The 16,300-nt window shown below is 58.2% G+C and overlaps 1 protein-coding gene across 1 annotated transcript in view; it reads right to left on the bottom strand.

Moving 5' to 3' along the window:
- Window positions 1–6,266, bottom strand: part of BAHD1 (bromo adjacent homology domain containing 1) — a 41,511-nt gene extending 35,245 nt beyond the window's left edge. Inside the window, exon 1 of the mRNA XM_061370996.1 lies at window positions 6,039–6,266. The gene's annotated coding sequence lies outside the window, so the exon portion shown is untranslated. The remainder of the gene's footprint in view (window positions 1–6,038) is intronic.
- Between the last annotated feature and the right edge of the window lie 10,034 nt (window positions 6,267–16,300).

Below are 16,300 nucleotides of genomic sequence, written 5' to 3' on the forward strand. Positions count from 1 at the left end.
GCAGGGGAAAGCTCGCTATTCCCGTGCTTTACACAGGCCACGGCCAGGAACAATAGAGCCATGCACCGTGTACGTAGGAAGCAGCGATGCCCGCGGATCGCGATGCTTCCCCTGCACTGGGGTTTTAGTTAAAGGATGATAATTCAGATGCTGGGGGGGGGAGCCTAAGCTGCCAGCAAAGCGTTTTTATTCAAATCGATGCCAGAAAATGCCTCCTTTTTATTTCTAAGAGCATCGTAAATAAGTTGAAATATTGATAGAGATGCAGTCGCTAAAAGCCAGGATCTTCTATTTAAATACAAATAACCAAGCCTGCTGAGCTGGGCAAGCTGCGTGGTTTCAAAGCATGAGAAAGCCCTTCAGAAACCTGCCTGAAGAACAATGGGTGCCACAAGCACTCCTGGGATGTGGCTTACAAAGGGAGGGGAGGGGGGAGATATAAAAATCATGGTGTTTAGTCACACCTTTGTTTGAGAGAAGTGGGACACAAGGAACACAGCAGCTGACAGCCCTAAACTGAAGCATCATCTTATTCCTGACCACGACACGATTGACACCATGCCCGAACCACTCTGCTTAGCCACCCAGGAGCCCTCCTGCTCCATGGGCAGCTCCTGGAAGCGCTTTCATCCCTGACACACAGGTGAGCAGCAGGTTAGAGCCACAACACGGGCATCCCAAAGCCTCCCTGCACCGAGCTGGTCCCCAGCACTGATGTGAGACTCAATGTGCCACTCTGCTGCTGCCACCAGACTTCTCCATCCTGGTGCGTGGCTGCACGTGTTGCAGCAAACACCCCTCAAAAGCCTGGACTGACCGTCTCTAAATGCACTGGGACATGGAAACAGCAAAGGAAGGAGACTGAAGGCAGCCCTCAGCAAGAACTCGACTGAGCATCTTCACTGAAGATGCACCTACAACCTAAGTCAGAAGGGTAAGGAAAGGTGATAAAAGCAGCATTCCCAGCCCTGCCACGTGTGAAAAGTGAGGACGTAAAGCCCTGAGCACGCTGTGCTCTCCGGGAGCTGACACACATTCCTTCCCCAGCTTAATAGGTGTTTATTTGCTAGACTCCACTGCCACCGGCACAGCTCGGACACCAAGGGGGAATGCTCCGTGCCACAGGGCTTATGGAGTGTTAAACCGTGCCTTCCCAAGGCTTCTAGCTGGCTGAGGAAAGACAGGTTTGGTGGCCCATCACCGTGAGGACGTTTACAGCTGCGTCAGTAGAGAGCAGGGTCACACCTGAGTGAACTGAGGCAAGAATCACAAGTGTCCCTCATCCCAGTTTTGACTCACATCAAGTTAATGCCCACAGCCCCTGGCCGGAAGACTCCATGGAATTCAGTGTGTATCAGTGATAAGGAACGTGAGCAGCAGCAGGTCGAGGTTAGGGTTAGACCCCCCCTGCAGTGCTGAGACAGCTCTGGGGCAACAGCAACAGAGGGACCTGGAGCTGATGGAGCAAAGCCAAAGGAGGCCACGGAGCTGCTGCGAGGGCTGGAGCAGCTCTGCCATGGAGCCAGGCTGAGAGAGCTGGGCTGGGGCAGCCTGGAGAAGAGAAGGCTCCTGAAGGGGAGACCAGAGAGCAGCTCCAGTGCCTAAAGGGGCTGCAGGAAACCTGGAGAGGGGCTTGGGACAAGGGCCTGTAGGGACAGGCCAAGGGGAATGGCTTGAACCTGCCCGAGGGGAGACTGAGCTGAGCTCTGAGGCAGAAGCTCTTCCCTGTGAGGGTGCTGAGGCGCTGGCACAGGGTGCCCAGAGAAGCTGTGGCTGCCCCATCCCTGGCAGTGCTCAAGGCCAGGTTGGACACAGGGGCTTGGAGCAAGCTGCTCCAGTGGAAGGGGTTGGGGTTGGAGCTGGAGGAGCTTTAAGGTCCCTTCCAACATGAACTAGTCTGGGATTGTGTGATTAGGGGAATGTGGGAAATACACTCCCTTCTCCAGCCAAGTTATCCTCATTTTCAGCTGCCCATGGCCGGCAGCAGAGCCCAGCACTGCCGAACCCACCTGAGGGGCTTCCAGCACCATTTAACTGGAAATACTCTTTGTAAATGATATTACTGGAATATTGACAGCTCAGAGATCTGTATGACAGGTTCCGGCTGCTCTCTTCACCCAGCTGGCTGCACTTCACATCGCACCAGCTCTCCATGCTCTATTTCACGTGGGTTTTCACCCCCATTGCCAGAGAAGAAATAACACATAGCAGATGAATTAAATTCCAATGGCACAAATATTGACAGGGGACAGCAAACAGGCAAAATGATGAATTTTAAACCACATTTAGACTTATTCTCCTTAACGACATCCTTTGGTTTAGCTTTTCAGTGATAACATCAGTCCCTCCTTTCTCTTTACAGCAAGATAAAGATTTCCACTGTGCTGTTCTTCTATGAGAAGATGTTTTATACTCTCAGGTGAAACATCACTGTGACTCCACTTTAGTCTACATTTCTATAATAAAGCTTCATGCTGGAATATCAACCCTGGACACTAAGTGGATAAAGGCCTATTGCATTGTCCCACACAATCACATTTCTTTCTGTCTTAAGAAATCAAACTAGCAGTATTACATTTAAGTGCATTTTCCCTATTTAAAGAATACTGGTTGCTGGTGCGGGGGTTGCAAGTGTGAAAGCTTATACTGTAATAACCTTGTAACAGCCAACTCATTCACTCAGAGCAGCAACCTGGCCATGAGCTTTAATCTACCCTGTCCCCATCAGTGCTCAAGGCCAGGCTGGATGGGGCTTGGAGCAACCTGCTCCAGTGGAAGGTGTCCCTGACCGTGGCAGGGGATGGAACTGGATGAGCTTCAAGGTCCCTTCCAACCCACTCTATGACCCTGGGATTTTCTGCCACTAAACCCCTGCCTTTGGTCCAAACAAGAAGGAGATGGCTGTGCTGGACAGCAAGGAGCATTTCTGCAGAAGCCTCTCCTTCCCCCAAGCCTCAGGGCCATGATGCTGAAGCAAGGAGCACAGTTCCCCCAGGTCCTGCTCGCAAAGCCTCCCTCTTTTCTTTCTTCCCCTTTAAACAGAGTTTGCATCCACAAGCTCCAAGCACTCCCCAGCCTTCCACTCTGAGGAAATACCAGCAGACACAAACCCACAGCCACGAAGCTGCCCAGCAGCTCAGCCAGGCTGTGAGGGGAAGCAGGAGACCAGAGGGCAGGGACCATCAGGTGTCCCTGGTGTCACACACACGCTGTGCTGGCCCCGAGAGCCGATGGCACAGAGCACCAGAGCACCAGCCCGTGTCCAAAGCTATTTTTAGTGTTACAACTGCTTTGGAGGGTTTATTTGGGGTGGGTTTTTTCTGTACTTCATGGCTGTTTCATATATTATGAACAATATGATACCTGGGACTTGATTAGTTCGGGTGGCTGGGCACGAAGCAGGGGTTGTTCCTTTTGTTACTGCCATGGGGTGTATCACCAAGGTTAATCGAGTAGTAGATAAGGCAGAAAAGGCTTCTGGATGCACTATTTGCCCATCGGAGCACACCTCTGGATTTTAGCCCCACCACATACAATCATTCATTCTCTCCTCATCCAAACAGCGAGTGTGCCTTTGCCTATGATGCCTCATTATTTTTCAGCTGTTTGCTTTGGATGGATTTGCTCCCAAGGGTTGTTTTCAGCACTGCAGTACTATTGGAATCGCATTTGCTGAAGGGAGTATTTCCCCCCAAATCATCACCAAGTGCTATCTAAATCAGATACCCACAGACTGCATCAGCACATGTGCCCCACCGGCTGTGCAGCAGCACTTCACACCCTCATAGCTAACAGAATCAGCTTAGATTCTGCCCAGAGAGGGCAAATAACCCCAACTAAATAAGGCTGTTGGGCAGAAAGGTGATGCAGACGGCTGGCAAGAAGGACAGAGCACCAACATCAGACTAACCGGTGGAGTTGGATGGGAAAACCTCAGTGGCTTTGGAAATAACAACATTCCTGCCACAGGAGCGAGGCTGTGACCGGTTTCCCCCCAAATGCCACATTTCTAAGTGGCATTATATTGCTCTGTGCAACCGTCACTGCCAAACCACAGCAAACAGAGCATGCCGAAAGGAGGCACCCCTCACAAAGAGGGAGGAATGACTTCCACCCGCAGGTTTGGTGTTCTCTGGTGGATTTACAGCTGAAAGTGATGCTCCACTTCACATGGCAGCAACACAGCTCTGCCCGAGCAGAGCAGCTGGAAAGTCTACGCCGCTGCTCTGTTTAAAACACTGCACTGAATTCAGTGGGAAAACAAACAGAAATCAATGCTTCCATCCAAAATGTCCTGTTAAATCAGACTAACACACAGCTTCCTGTCGCGAGCAAATATTTAGGCAGTTCCAGCTGAAGCTGGAGAAGGACTCCGGTAGCCAGGACATGACAAACGTGAAGGATGGCTCAGGATGAATATGTTAGCAGAGTATTTCTGTTAAAGCCATCAGTAGCGTGCTGGTATTTAAATCACATTAAGATTTCAAACGCATCAGTCTTTCACCCGGCTCGTGTCACGCTCCCTCTCACAACTGTAAGGGCTAAAACCCTTAAAACAAGCCCCTAGAACACAACCCTGCAACCGCAGCACCAAAGATCATCCCGAGCCCATCAGGCTGGAGCAAAAGCTCCCTAATTGTGGCAAACTGATGGACAGATCAATTAACCAGGCGAGCAAAAAGCCTTTTGCTTCGAGGTGCTGGCAATGAGGACTTCAGATGGAAAGCGAGCACCAGGGGCAGCTGTCTTCTTTACAACAAAACCAGAACCTCTTTCAGATAAGCACTCGTGGAAAGAGAAAGAGGGAAGGAAGGGAAGGGGGAGGGAGGTAAGAAATAAAAGAGGAGGCAAACAGAACCGATCCCAAACGCTGTCATTCAAGTTATGGTGCCTGCTCTTTTGGAAGCGAGGGGGTCCCTGTGAGTCCCCGTGCCCGGTGGGAGCATCCCCGTGCCGGTGGCTGCTGGCAGCAGTAGCCCAGGGAGCACTCGCCAGTCTGCTGAGATCTGCCCAGTCACATGTGCTGGCTCCTGCGCCTTGGAGAAGCAGCTGGAAAAGAGGGAGCCAGCGGAGCTGCCTCCATTAGGAGCCACGGCTACACAAAAGGAGAGGAGGAAGCAAGCTCTGGGCCACCGGAGCTCCGGACAGGAAAAGCGGGATGTCCAGAGCCAGGGGGACACACGGCAAGCGCGGCCCGGGGAGGGCACAACACCACGGAGCTCCCAACTCCTCCGCCGTGCCCCGCTCGATGCCACCTGCGCGCCCTGCGCATCGCGACCCCTCACGGGACATCGCACGACTCCCCCGCTCCGTTAACGGCCGCCCAAGCGAGGGTCCCGTTCCCGTCCCCCCCTCCGCAACCCTCCTCGCACCGCCCGCCCCGGGCAAACTTCTCGCTGGGCAGAGCCGGTTCCGCCGCCGGCCGCCGCCCCGGCAGGGAGCGAGCGGGGAGAGCGGCCCCGCCAGCCCACGGGGATCGCCTCCGACGCCGAGACAAACCCTTCCCGTTCCCGCTGCGCGGCCCCCCGGGGCGAGAGCACACACACACACCCCCCCCAGCACACAGAGCCCGTGCCCGCACCGGCCCCCCGCAACTTCCCCGGCCCGGAGGCCCGGCCCCCGCCCCACCGCCTTTGTCCTGCCGAGCCGCCGGGGCGAGCCCCGCGGGAGGACCCGCGGCAACGGGGCCGAGGGACGGGGCTCGGGTGGGCCCGGGCCGGGCTCGGCCTCCCGCCGCCGGGACCCGGCAAGTTAACGGCCGCCGCGCGCGCCCAACCGCCACCCGCACCTGAGGGGCGGCCCGGCCCGGCCCGGCCCCACCTGCCGCCGAGGCCGCTTCCCCTGGGGCGCCGCCGCCGGGAGCCCTCCCCGGGGCTCCGGAGCCTTCACCGCGGGCGAAAAGTTCCCGGGGTCCCCGCGCCCTCCCCCCCCGCCGGAGCCGCACCTGCTCCCGGCCGCCGGAGCCACCGCGGGCGCAGGGTCCGAGGCGGCGCCGCGGGCTCCTCAGGGCCGGTCTGCGCGGCCGCGTGGGGACTCACCGGGGCTCGCTCCCGCGCCGCGGGGCTGCCGCAGGCCCCGGCTGGGGAGAGATCCAGCGACGGGAGCGCTGCCGGGGCGCCCGAGTCCCGGGCTCCACGCTGCTGCGTCAGCGCCGCCTCCTCCTCCGCCTCTCCGGCTGCGGGATGGGGATGAGGCGCCGCCGCCGCCGCCCGCCCTCGCCGCAGGGCGTCGCGATCCGGCGCGGCCCGGGCGGGCGGCGCGCAGAGGCCGGGGCGGCGGAGGGGGGGGAGCGGGCGGGCGCCGGGGCCGCGGGGAGCAGCCGGAGGGGACGGGGGGGAGGCGCCGCTCGCCACCGCCGCCGCGAACTCCCCGCAAGCCGCTCGCCCCTCCGGCCTCCTTCCTACTTCCTCGTCCGAAGCCAATCGCCGCCCGCCGCTCCGCCGCTCGCTCCGCCGCCACGGCCAATCGCGAGCGCTCCTGCTCGCAGCCACCGGCCAATCACCGCGGCTGGCCCCGCCCCTCACCCCCCACCGCCCCGCTGCCCCCCCACCTCCCGGTGCCGCCCCCCCCGCCCCGGTTCCCCCCCCGCCCCCGGTACCGCGGCCGGGCCAGGGGGGCCCCTCCCGCTCCCCCGGGGGCGCCGCCGAAGCCCCCGACCCGCGCGGGTTCCTCCGCGGGCGCGCAGCGGGAGGCGCGCCCCGCTCCCGCCTGGCAGCGCCGCCCCGGCGGTTCCCCAGCGGCCCCCGAGCCGCTTTCGCACCCCGGAGCCGGCACCGGCCGCCCCCTGCCCGGCCACCAGCGGGCCCCGGAGCCGCGTCCCCACGTCCTTGTGCCCGGGGGCTCTGGGGCGGTGCAGCCCCGGGCTCGGTGCGGGAGCTGCCGGGGAGGAGGGAGGGAGGGAGGGAGGACACGGGGGCTCCGGGGCCATCGTTGCACAGGCACCGGCGTAGGTGAAGGTCAGGCCGCCCCCTGTGTGGGTGCTTCCCTCCGAGCAGCCCCGGAACCCCCATCGGTGCGATGCCAGCGGGGGAAAAGGTCAATGGGGGGTAACCCCGTGCCCCAGAGTGTCCCCGTGCAGCCCGTCCCTACTGCAACACGTTGTGTCCCCACCAGACGTGGTCTTCATGGGCTCCACCAACAGGCCTGAGGCACAGCAGTGATTTCTTCATCCCAGCCAGGACAGTGCCCGCAACTCTCCATATTCCCCTGAAAACTGAGTTTAAACACCCGAAGGAGAGAGCTGCAACAAGCCCTGGCCTTTATTTGACCAGTGATGGGGTAGCTTTGGCAGGACCGCAGTCCCCTGCTGCTGAAGTTCCTCCCTTAGCTTGGGAACAGGCATTTTTTGCTGTCCTATGTCTCTTAGACCTAGGAAACTGCTGGAAGCGGGACACCAGCACGTGGGACAAGCAACCCAAAGTACACCAGGAGAGAAAACTGCACACACAAGGCGTTAAACTCCCCCAGGTCCCGAGGGTCTGCTTGAAATACAGCGAAACTGCAGGAACCCACCTCAAATACTGCCTTGCACTTGTGGTCCACAAGGGTCCCACAAGCAGGAGCAAGATCAGCCCCTGCTGTGATCTTTGCAGGACCCCGATGCTATGCAGGGGAAGATCAAGGGGAAACTCGGTTACTCGGAGGCACCAGCTCCAAAAGTGCGTGGTTTCCTTTGTATCTGACGCTTGAAGCTGAAGTTTCTCCTCCTTCCTCAGCGGACAGGAGGAGAGCCGCTCTCCACCAATATTTGCCAGCCCCAATATTTGCCAGCAGCAGCTCGGACACGGTGACTGAGTGACCCCATGGACAACACGGGCTTGGCAGTGCTGACTGCCGGTAGGGAAGCGCATGTAGGAAAGGGATTGGTGCTTTTCACCTGATGTAGGTCACCGAGCGTGAGCTGGGGGATAAACTGTGCTCCCACCGTGTTTCTGGAGTGACCTAGGCAATGAGGAGGCTCAGCAAGAGGGTCAGAGCTTGGCCCAGGAGTCCCCAGCAGCGAGTGCTGCATCTGAGCATGACATCCAAGTAAGCCTGGAACAAGCACTGGTCACTGGGGATGCAGCAAAAGGGACAGAGCTAAAGTGAATAACCTGAACAGCCACAACCCTGGAAGCCCACAAGGCTTCTGCACCTCCCCATCATCACAGAGCCCCTGGTTTAGTGTGCTTGGAAGATAACCTGTGTTTGTATGGGGCTGATCAATGCGCTTTCCCGGCGGATCAGGCAGCATTCAAGTGGGAAACCCCTCAGGCAAGGGGGTGTGTGTGAGACCAGCCCCAGATCATGATCAAATGAGCAGTTCCCAAACACGCTGTGGACACAGCAGAACATGAGAGGGGAAAGTAGCTGGGATGTTGGGTTGAGGGGCTTGGGGACCTCGATCCCGGCCACTGGCTGCTGGAGTGGTTTGTAACGCCCTCCCTGCTCAGCAGCTCGTTGTGTGGGCTGACAGGGTCGGTGTCAAACACCTCCCTCACACACACACATGAGCCCTTGCCCTTCAGGAAGAAACAGAGCACACGAATGAGCCCCACATTTTATAGACTCACAGAGTGCTTTGGGTTGGAAAGGACCTTCAGATCATCCAGTTCCAACCACACAGCAGCTCCTTAGTAGACCCCAGCCTGCTCCTGCTGCTGTGTCTGATCCGCATTAGGCTCAGCCAAAGCCGTGCTGCAACACCAGCAATGAACCTACAGATTTACAGCATGTGGGACAAACTGGTGGCAAAGGTGAGCAACAAGTGTCAGACATTTAACAGCTGCCTGTAGAGGTGGAGCTGGAGGTGAGGCCACTTTCCCTATTCCGGCCGTTTGCAACAGGAGAGCACTGGAGCACGGGCAGGTTGAGGATGGGCACTGTGTGCTCTCGAGCTGCACAAGAGTGAAGAGCACAACGCTTTAGAGTGCAAAAAGCTCCCTCTCCTTTATAGAAACTCATTTCTTCTGAGGTGGCGTCTTTCCTCGCCCCTTTCTGCAGGGATGAGGGGAAACATCCAATGCTGACTGCTGATGACAGCGCAGCGTGGCTGGTGTCTGCTCTTCTTCACCCTGTCAGCGCAGAGGCAGACCAGACACGGGGCTGGCTTTTCCTTCCTCATTCACCAGGAAGCCCAAACCACCGAAGCCCCAAAACAGCATCTTCCCACCCTGACTCCTGGCCCGGATTCGGGGAGGGGAACAGCACCCAGGGCAGTTCTGCTGCCTGAGCAGCCACCGCTCCCCATCGCATCTCTGGGCTACAGCAGTGACTTGCTGAGGTTGTCCCGCTTGGCACAAGAGGTTGTAAAGCCCCAAAGCCATAGGAGGAGCTGGAGCAGCTCCAGTGCCGGCCAGGCAGCAGCAGAGATTCAGGGCCCAGTTCTGTCCCATTGCACCCCTCATCTCCACAGGTATTGGGGTGGGAGACACAAACGGCTGAGCTGGGGAGGGAAAAGGGAATTTCACCACTGAGATAGAAGGATGTCACCACTGAGATAGAAGGATGTCACCACTGAGATAGAAGGATGTCACCACTGAGCACAGGGATGCCAGGGAAGAGGATCTCTGCTTTTCTTGGCTCTTGGGTTCGGGAGTAAGAGCTCCGTTTGTCCCATGGGAGGGAAAGGGAAGCTCCCCAGCACCCCCTGCTCACTGCAGGTCAGCGGCCCCGGCTGGGATAAGGGGTGTTTGCACTGCGCACCCCCCGAGCAACACCCAGAGCTCCTCCCGCCTGCAGGAACAGCGGGGGCGAGCTTAAAACATCACAGAAAAGTCGAAGAAGAGGAAGGAATCCCCCCCCTTCCCCGCCCCAGAACGCTGTGAGGACAGAAAGGGAGTGGGGGCTGCAGGGTCTGTGCCCGCAGGGTGCCCGCACCCCCTTGTAGCACAAGAGGTAACGCAGCCCTGAGAGCCTCCCGCACCGGCAGTCCCTGCAGACCACCCCAGCACCCATGGAAGGCTCCCACCCCATAGGCAGCCTGCAAAGAGCACGGGAGCTTTAGCGACAGGCTCAATGCGAGCAAGCTCATGCACTGAGAGAGAGCAGCAGCCTGGAGGAGCTGCACCGAGCGGTTCCTTGGTCAGGCCTCGGGAAAGACTTGGCTTAAGGGAAGGGCACGGTGCATCTGCAAGGGGGAGGATCCCCAGCTCCCACCTTTCCAAACAGCCCCCATGTGGGATTAAACCCATCCCGTCTGCTGAGGGTCCCAGGGCTGGGTGAGGAGTCACAGAACCCAGCCTGGTTTGGGTTGGAAGGGACCTTAAGGCTCCTCCAGCTCCAACCCCAACCCCTTCCACAGGAGCAGCTTGCTCCAAGCCCCTGTGTCCAACCTGGCCTTGAGCACTGCCAGGGATGGGGCAGCCACAGCTTCTCTGGGCACCCTGTGCCAGCGCCTCAGCACCCTCACAGGGAAGAGCTTCTGCCTAAGAGCTCAGCTCAGTCTCCCCTCGGGCAGGTTCAAGCCATTCCCCTTGCCCTGTCCCTACAGGCCCTTGTCCCAGGCCCCTCTCCAGGTTCCCTGCAGCCCCTTTAGGCACTGGAGCTGCTCTCAGGTCTCCCCTTCAGGAGCCTTCTCTTCTCCAGGCTGCCCCAGCCCAGCTCTCTCAGCCTGGCTCCAGAGCAGAGCTGCTCCAGCCCTCACAGCATCCCCATGGCCTCGCTCCAGCAGCTCCATGTCCCTTCTTTACCCCAGCCCATCAGCTGCATCCCCGTGTTCCCACCTTCTCCAAGCATCTCCTGAACAGGGCTGGCACCAAGGAAACATCCCCAAATCCCAATCAGCTGAGTTATCCCCTCCCACCCCATGTCTCAGCACATGAAGTGCTTGTGCTGCACTGGCTCCGGTGGCACGAGAGATGGGTTTTAGTGGTCCCTCCTTTTCTTCCCTGCTCCAGTAAATACGAAAGGCCAAATGAATCCCTGGCGGAGCTCTATTGACTGACTTGGAATTATATTACACCAAAAGAGCAAATTGGCTGTCAGTATTTAGGGACGCAGCTTCCCAGCTGTGGTTACACAGGCAGCTTCCTTTGAGGTTTCTGCTTAAACATCAGCTTTTGCTCATTCTTAGTTAAGTGAAATATTCCCTTTTTCCATCGAAAGAAGCCGGGAGGGATTTGGGATGGACGAGGGGGGTCTGCCAAGCCCGGAGGTTTCATCCCCATCTCATTACCTGCATGGAAAATGGCAAAGGAAAAGCGCTGTGCGTGCGTCTCAGGGAATCATCTGCAGTTTTCAGCTTGGTTACTGCTAGGAGGCTTTCATTTACGTCTGATTTCAGTCATAGTTGATGCTGCCTCTGTCAGCTCCTATCGTCCACCAGCAGCGGTGCCAGCGAAGCTCAGCCCATGTGCACTGCAGAAGGAAGGGGATTGCTGTTATGCTGCTTCTTTAACCTTTCATCTCAACACTTCCAAGTGAGGAATACATAAGCACCAGTAGCCAAATCTGTTGATGGAGACTAAAAATGGAGGGACAACGAGTTATCCTGGAGACTAGCTTGGTGCGGACCAGGAAATGAGACCTGGATTAAAGGCAAGCAGAACATCACAGCAGGAAGAGTTAAAGCCATACCCACGCGTTATCATGGACAGAGGTGGACGTAGGTGTGTGCTTGACTACACTGCAAAATACGGATTAAAGCCACAGATGCTGCTTTATGAGCTGGGTCATGGCAGCGCTAGTGAAAAACTCCTCTGCAGGGGAAGAATCCAATGTTCTGCCTCACGTTCCCTAGGTAGCCATTGCTTTATGAAGTGTGATTCACAAAACCGGGGGGGCTGGAGAAATGGGAACACAAAACACATGTCCCAGGAAGACACAATGGGAAAGCAAGCAGTGATTGTAGGACCAGCTGTGGCCGGCGCTGCTGCGGGATGGGGCTGCAGCACCACTCGCCCCCCGCTCGGATGCTGGGCTCGGGGCAGAACATTCCCTTGGATCAGGCAGTGGGAACAAACCCATCGCTGTGTTTATGGCTTCAAACAGGGGCTTTTTTCCTCGCACAGAGCTAATACAGGAAACCCAGGGAGAAATCCCGGAGGCACCAGCCCGGCCAATCCGTGTTTCCATAGGAAACAGCTGCAGCTCCAGGAGAAACTTCAGCCCCTTCTCTCCGTGTCCCTGAGGTGGACGGGAGCTCCTGCCAGCACACGGATGTGACAGGGACATTCCTCAGGTCCCTGCCCATGGCAGAGGGGACCGCGTCTGCTCCTCCACAGCTGCTTTGGTGGCAGGGAAGGACAAGAGCATCCTGGGGGCATGGGGAGCAGTGTGGCAGCAGTCAAAGGGGTGATGCTCCCCCTCTGCTCGACCCTGGTGGGACCACATCTGGGCACTGTGTCCAGTGCTGGGCTCATCAGCACAGGAAAGACAAGGAGAGGGTCCAGGGGAGGCCACAGGGATGCTGAGGGTGCTGGAGCATCCCCCTGATGAGGAGAGATTGCAGGAGCTGGGCCTGGCTGGTCTGGGGAAGAGCAGCCTGAGAGGGGTTCATCAGTCAGCCCAGAGGTGGGTGCCAGCAGGATGGTGCCAGACTCTTCTCAGACCGGGTGAGGAGCCATGGCCATAAACTAAACCATGACAAGTTTCACCTCCACATGAGGAATCGATTCTTTCCACTGAGGCTGCCCGGGGCGGGGGGGGTTGTGGAGTCTCCCTCTCTGGAGCCATCCCAAACCCACCATGGACACGTCCCTGGGTGCCCTGCTCTGGGTGCCCTGCTTTGGGTGCCCTGCCTCAGCAGGGGCTGGACTGGGTGACCTGAGGTCTGTGATGTCCCTCTGTGATGGTCTGGGGAAAAGCAGGGAGGGTTCGGGGTGGCAGCCCCTGGAACCTGCAGCGGCTCCTGTGCACCCTGCCTGCAGCAGCGCTGGCTCCCCAGGCTGATGCTGCTGCCTTGGCCAGGTACTGATGCTGCTGCCATGGCCAGGTACTGATGCTGCTGCCTTGGCCAGGTACTGATGCTGCTGCCTTGATGCTTGGCAGTGCTGATGCTGCTGCCTTGGCCAGGTACTGATGCTGCTGCCATGGCCAGGTACTGATGCTGCTGCCTTGGCCAGGTACTGATGCTGCTGCCTTGGCCAGGTGCTGATGCTGCTGCCTTGGCCAGGTACTGATGCTGCTGCCTTGGCCAGGTACTGATGCTGCTGCCTTGGCCAGGTGCTGATGCTGCTGCCTTGGCCAGGTACTGATGCTGCTGCCTTGATGCTTGGCGGTGCTGATGCTGCTGCCTTGGCCAGGTACTGATGCTGCTGCCTTGATGCTTGGCGGTGCTGATGCTGCTGCCTTGGCCAGGACCGACCTTCGGGTAGGTGAGAGGGAGCCTGGGGGCAGAGGAGGAGGAGGGTAAGGGGCTGAGCTGGGAATGAAGCTCCTGCTGCTCCTCGTACCAGCCCGACATTCCCTCACTAAGGAGCTGTTATTGCCTCAATGAGGCTTTTGGGGCTTGTTCTCTACAAAGAGCCCAGGGAAGTGTTGCTGCATCCTCGAGCTGAATGTAAGGAACAGGAACAACCCTCAGGGCTTAAAACATCACCTCCGAGTGGGACTCTGGGTGGACCTTGCAGTGCTGAGCATCACTGGGAGTGTGGGGACGAGGAGAACGAAGCAGCCAGCAGTGACTTTTCATTTTCACATAGGAGAATGACTACAACAGCAAATGATCACAGCTCTGAGCCAGACCTTTGGGATTTGGAGACTTGACGGGTGCTGCAGGGGTCTAAACAAACCTGTGGTGGGTGACCCTCTCCATCCAAACCCCAGTGCATGGGTGGCTGGATGCAGGTGAACACTGGCTTCAATGAGCTGTGTCAGGAGAACCCGAGGGACCGTGGGATGGGACCCCCCACCCCCCCCCCCAAGCCGCCTCCAGAGCCGGGCACACGCAGCTGCTGGTGCCGATGCGCACACAGATGGAGACCCGTTGGATGTGGCCGGTCCCCGCTCCCGGACCCAGGCCGGGGGGTGTTTACCGGCGGCTGCTGTTTAAGCCCCGGCCCGAGGATGGACCCAGGGGCTCCCCTCGAACCCAAGCGGCGGATTCCTGAGAAGGAACTTCCCTTGCCCGGGATTTGGGGTGTCCGGAACCCCCCCCCCCGCCCCCGCCCCGGGAGGCTGCGCAGCCGCCGCCGCCCCGCTCCGCTCCCGCCCCGCTCCCGGGCCGCCGCTCGCCCCCCCCCGGATCCGGTTCCGCCCCTTCCCCTCTTTGTCCCCGCTCTCCCCGCCCTGGGCCCCGACACCTCCCCCGGGCCGGGCCCTCCCCGGCGGCTGCACCGGGACCCGGCGCCCCGGCCGCCCCCGAGCATCCGATCCCCCCGAGCATCCGAGCTCCGACTCCCCGAGCATCCGAACCCTGAACCCCCGAGCATCCGAACCCTGAACCCCCGAGCATCCGATCCCCCCGAGCATCCAAACCCGGACTCCCCAAGCATCCGATCCCCCCGAGCATCCGAACCCTGAACCCCCGAGCATCCGATCCCCCCGAGCATCATCCCCCCGTCCCTCCAAGCATCCCCCCCCAAGCATCCCCCCCCCAAGCACCCGACCCCCCAACATCCGACCCTCCCAGCATAATCCCCCCGTCCATCCAAGCATCCCCGCCCCGAGCATCCGACCTCCCAACATCCGACCCTCCCAGCATCATCCCCCCGGCCACCCGAGCGTCCAACCTCCCAAGCATCCGACCCCTGAGCATCATTCCCCAGACCCCCAGAGCATCTGAACCCCCAAGCATCATCCCGCTGTCCCCCAGAGCATCCGACCCGGACTTAACAACTTCCAAGCATCCCCGTCCCCCAGAGCATCCAAGCCTGAAGAGCCCCGCCTCGATCATTGTGCCCCCGAGCATCCTTCCCCTGTCCCCTGCTGCCCCATCGGTCCCCGAGGACCTCTCCACGCCCCCCGGTGTGCATGTGTATGGGGCACAGCCCTGCTCGGTGCAGCCGCGATGCCCCCACTGCAAGGGGAGGTGGTAAGGAAAGGGTTTGGGTGGAGGAGAGCAGGGAGCCAGGGCACGGGAGCCTTTGCTGGGCAGCTTGAATTCACCCCCTGGGCTGGGGTTTGGTTTATTTACAGTTGTATACACGTACACACACCTGAAATTGTGGATATGTAGTATTAATGGAATCTATCATCTATCTATCTATCTATCTATCTATCTATCTATCATCTATCTATATCCATCCATCCATCCATATCATCTATCATCTATCTATCTATCTATCTATCTATCTATCTATCTATCTATCTATCTATCATCTATCTATATCCATCCATCCATCCATATCATCTATCATCTATCTATCTATCTATCTATCATCTATCTTTCTATCATCTATCTATCTATCTATCTATCTATCTATCTATCTATCTATCATCTATCTATCTTCTTTCTTTCCTACCTTCTTTCTTTCCTACCTTCTTTCTTTCCTTCCTTCCTTCCTTCCTTCCTTCCTGTCTTCTATCTATCTTTCTATCTCTCTCTCTCTCTCTCTCTGTCTTCTATCTATCTTTCTCTCTCTCTCTTTCTTCATCACTCCTCGTTCACCAGGGAAACAGAAACGGTGGCTCTGCATGCACGTGGTGAAGAGATTTACCACGTTTCCAAAGGCCCCAGCGCAAGAGGGATGTGGAGCTGCTCGAGCAAGACCAGAGCAGGCCACGGAGATGCCCTGAGAGCATCCTCCTGCCACTCCCCGGGCAGTTCAGAGCAGCAGCCTGTGCTCTATCAATCACACTTACATTCTTGAGGATAAAAACCACACCGTAAAATGAAAATAAACCATGCATGAAGAATGGACAGATTAAACCTGGAGTGTGTGTGACTGAAGCGGTGTTTATCAGAGAACCCCAGCCTGGGTTGGGTTGAAGGGACCTTAAAGCTCCTCCAGCTCCAACCCCTGCCAGGGCAGGGACCCCTTCCACTGGAGCAGCTTGCTCCAAGCCCCTGTGTCCAACCTGGCCTTGAGCACTGCCAGGGATGGGGCAGCCACAGCTTCTCTGGGCACCCTGTGCCAGCGCCTCAGCACCCTCACAGGGAAGAGCTTCTGCCTAAGAGCTCAGCTCAGTCTCCCCTCGGGCAGGTTCAAGCCATTCCCCTTGGCCTGGCCCTACAGGCCCTTGTCCCAAGCCCCTCTCCAGGTTCCCTGCAGCCCCTTAGGCACTGGTTTTCCAGTTCAGTTCCCATTTCTGTCCTTTCTCTTGGTTCAAACCTGATGCATTCCAGCAGGGATGAGCACTGAGCGCTCAGCAGGTGTCATTTGGAAAAGCACTGGGCTCCTCTTTATGTTCCCTTCCCCTATCTTTCCTCCTTGTTTCT

This window comes from Neopsephotus bourkii, unplaced genomic scaffold, assembly GCF_033783945.1.
Source record: "Neopsephotus bourkii isolate Nb327-2 ecotype Australia unplaced genomic scaffold, CSIRO-AGI_Nbou_v1 NB_1557, whole genome shotgun sequence".
In the NCBI taxonomy this organism is placed as follows: Eukaryota; Metazoa; Chordata; class Aves; order Psittaciformes; family Psittacidae; genus Neopsephotus; species Neopsephotus bourkii.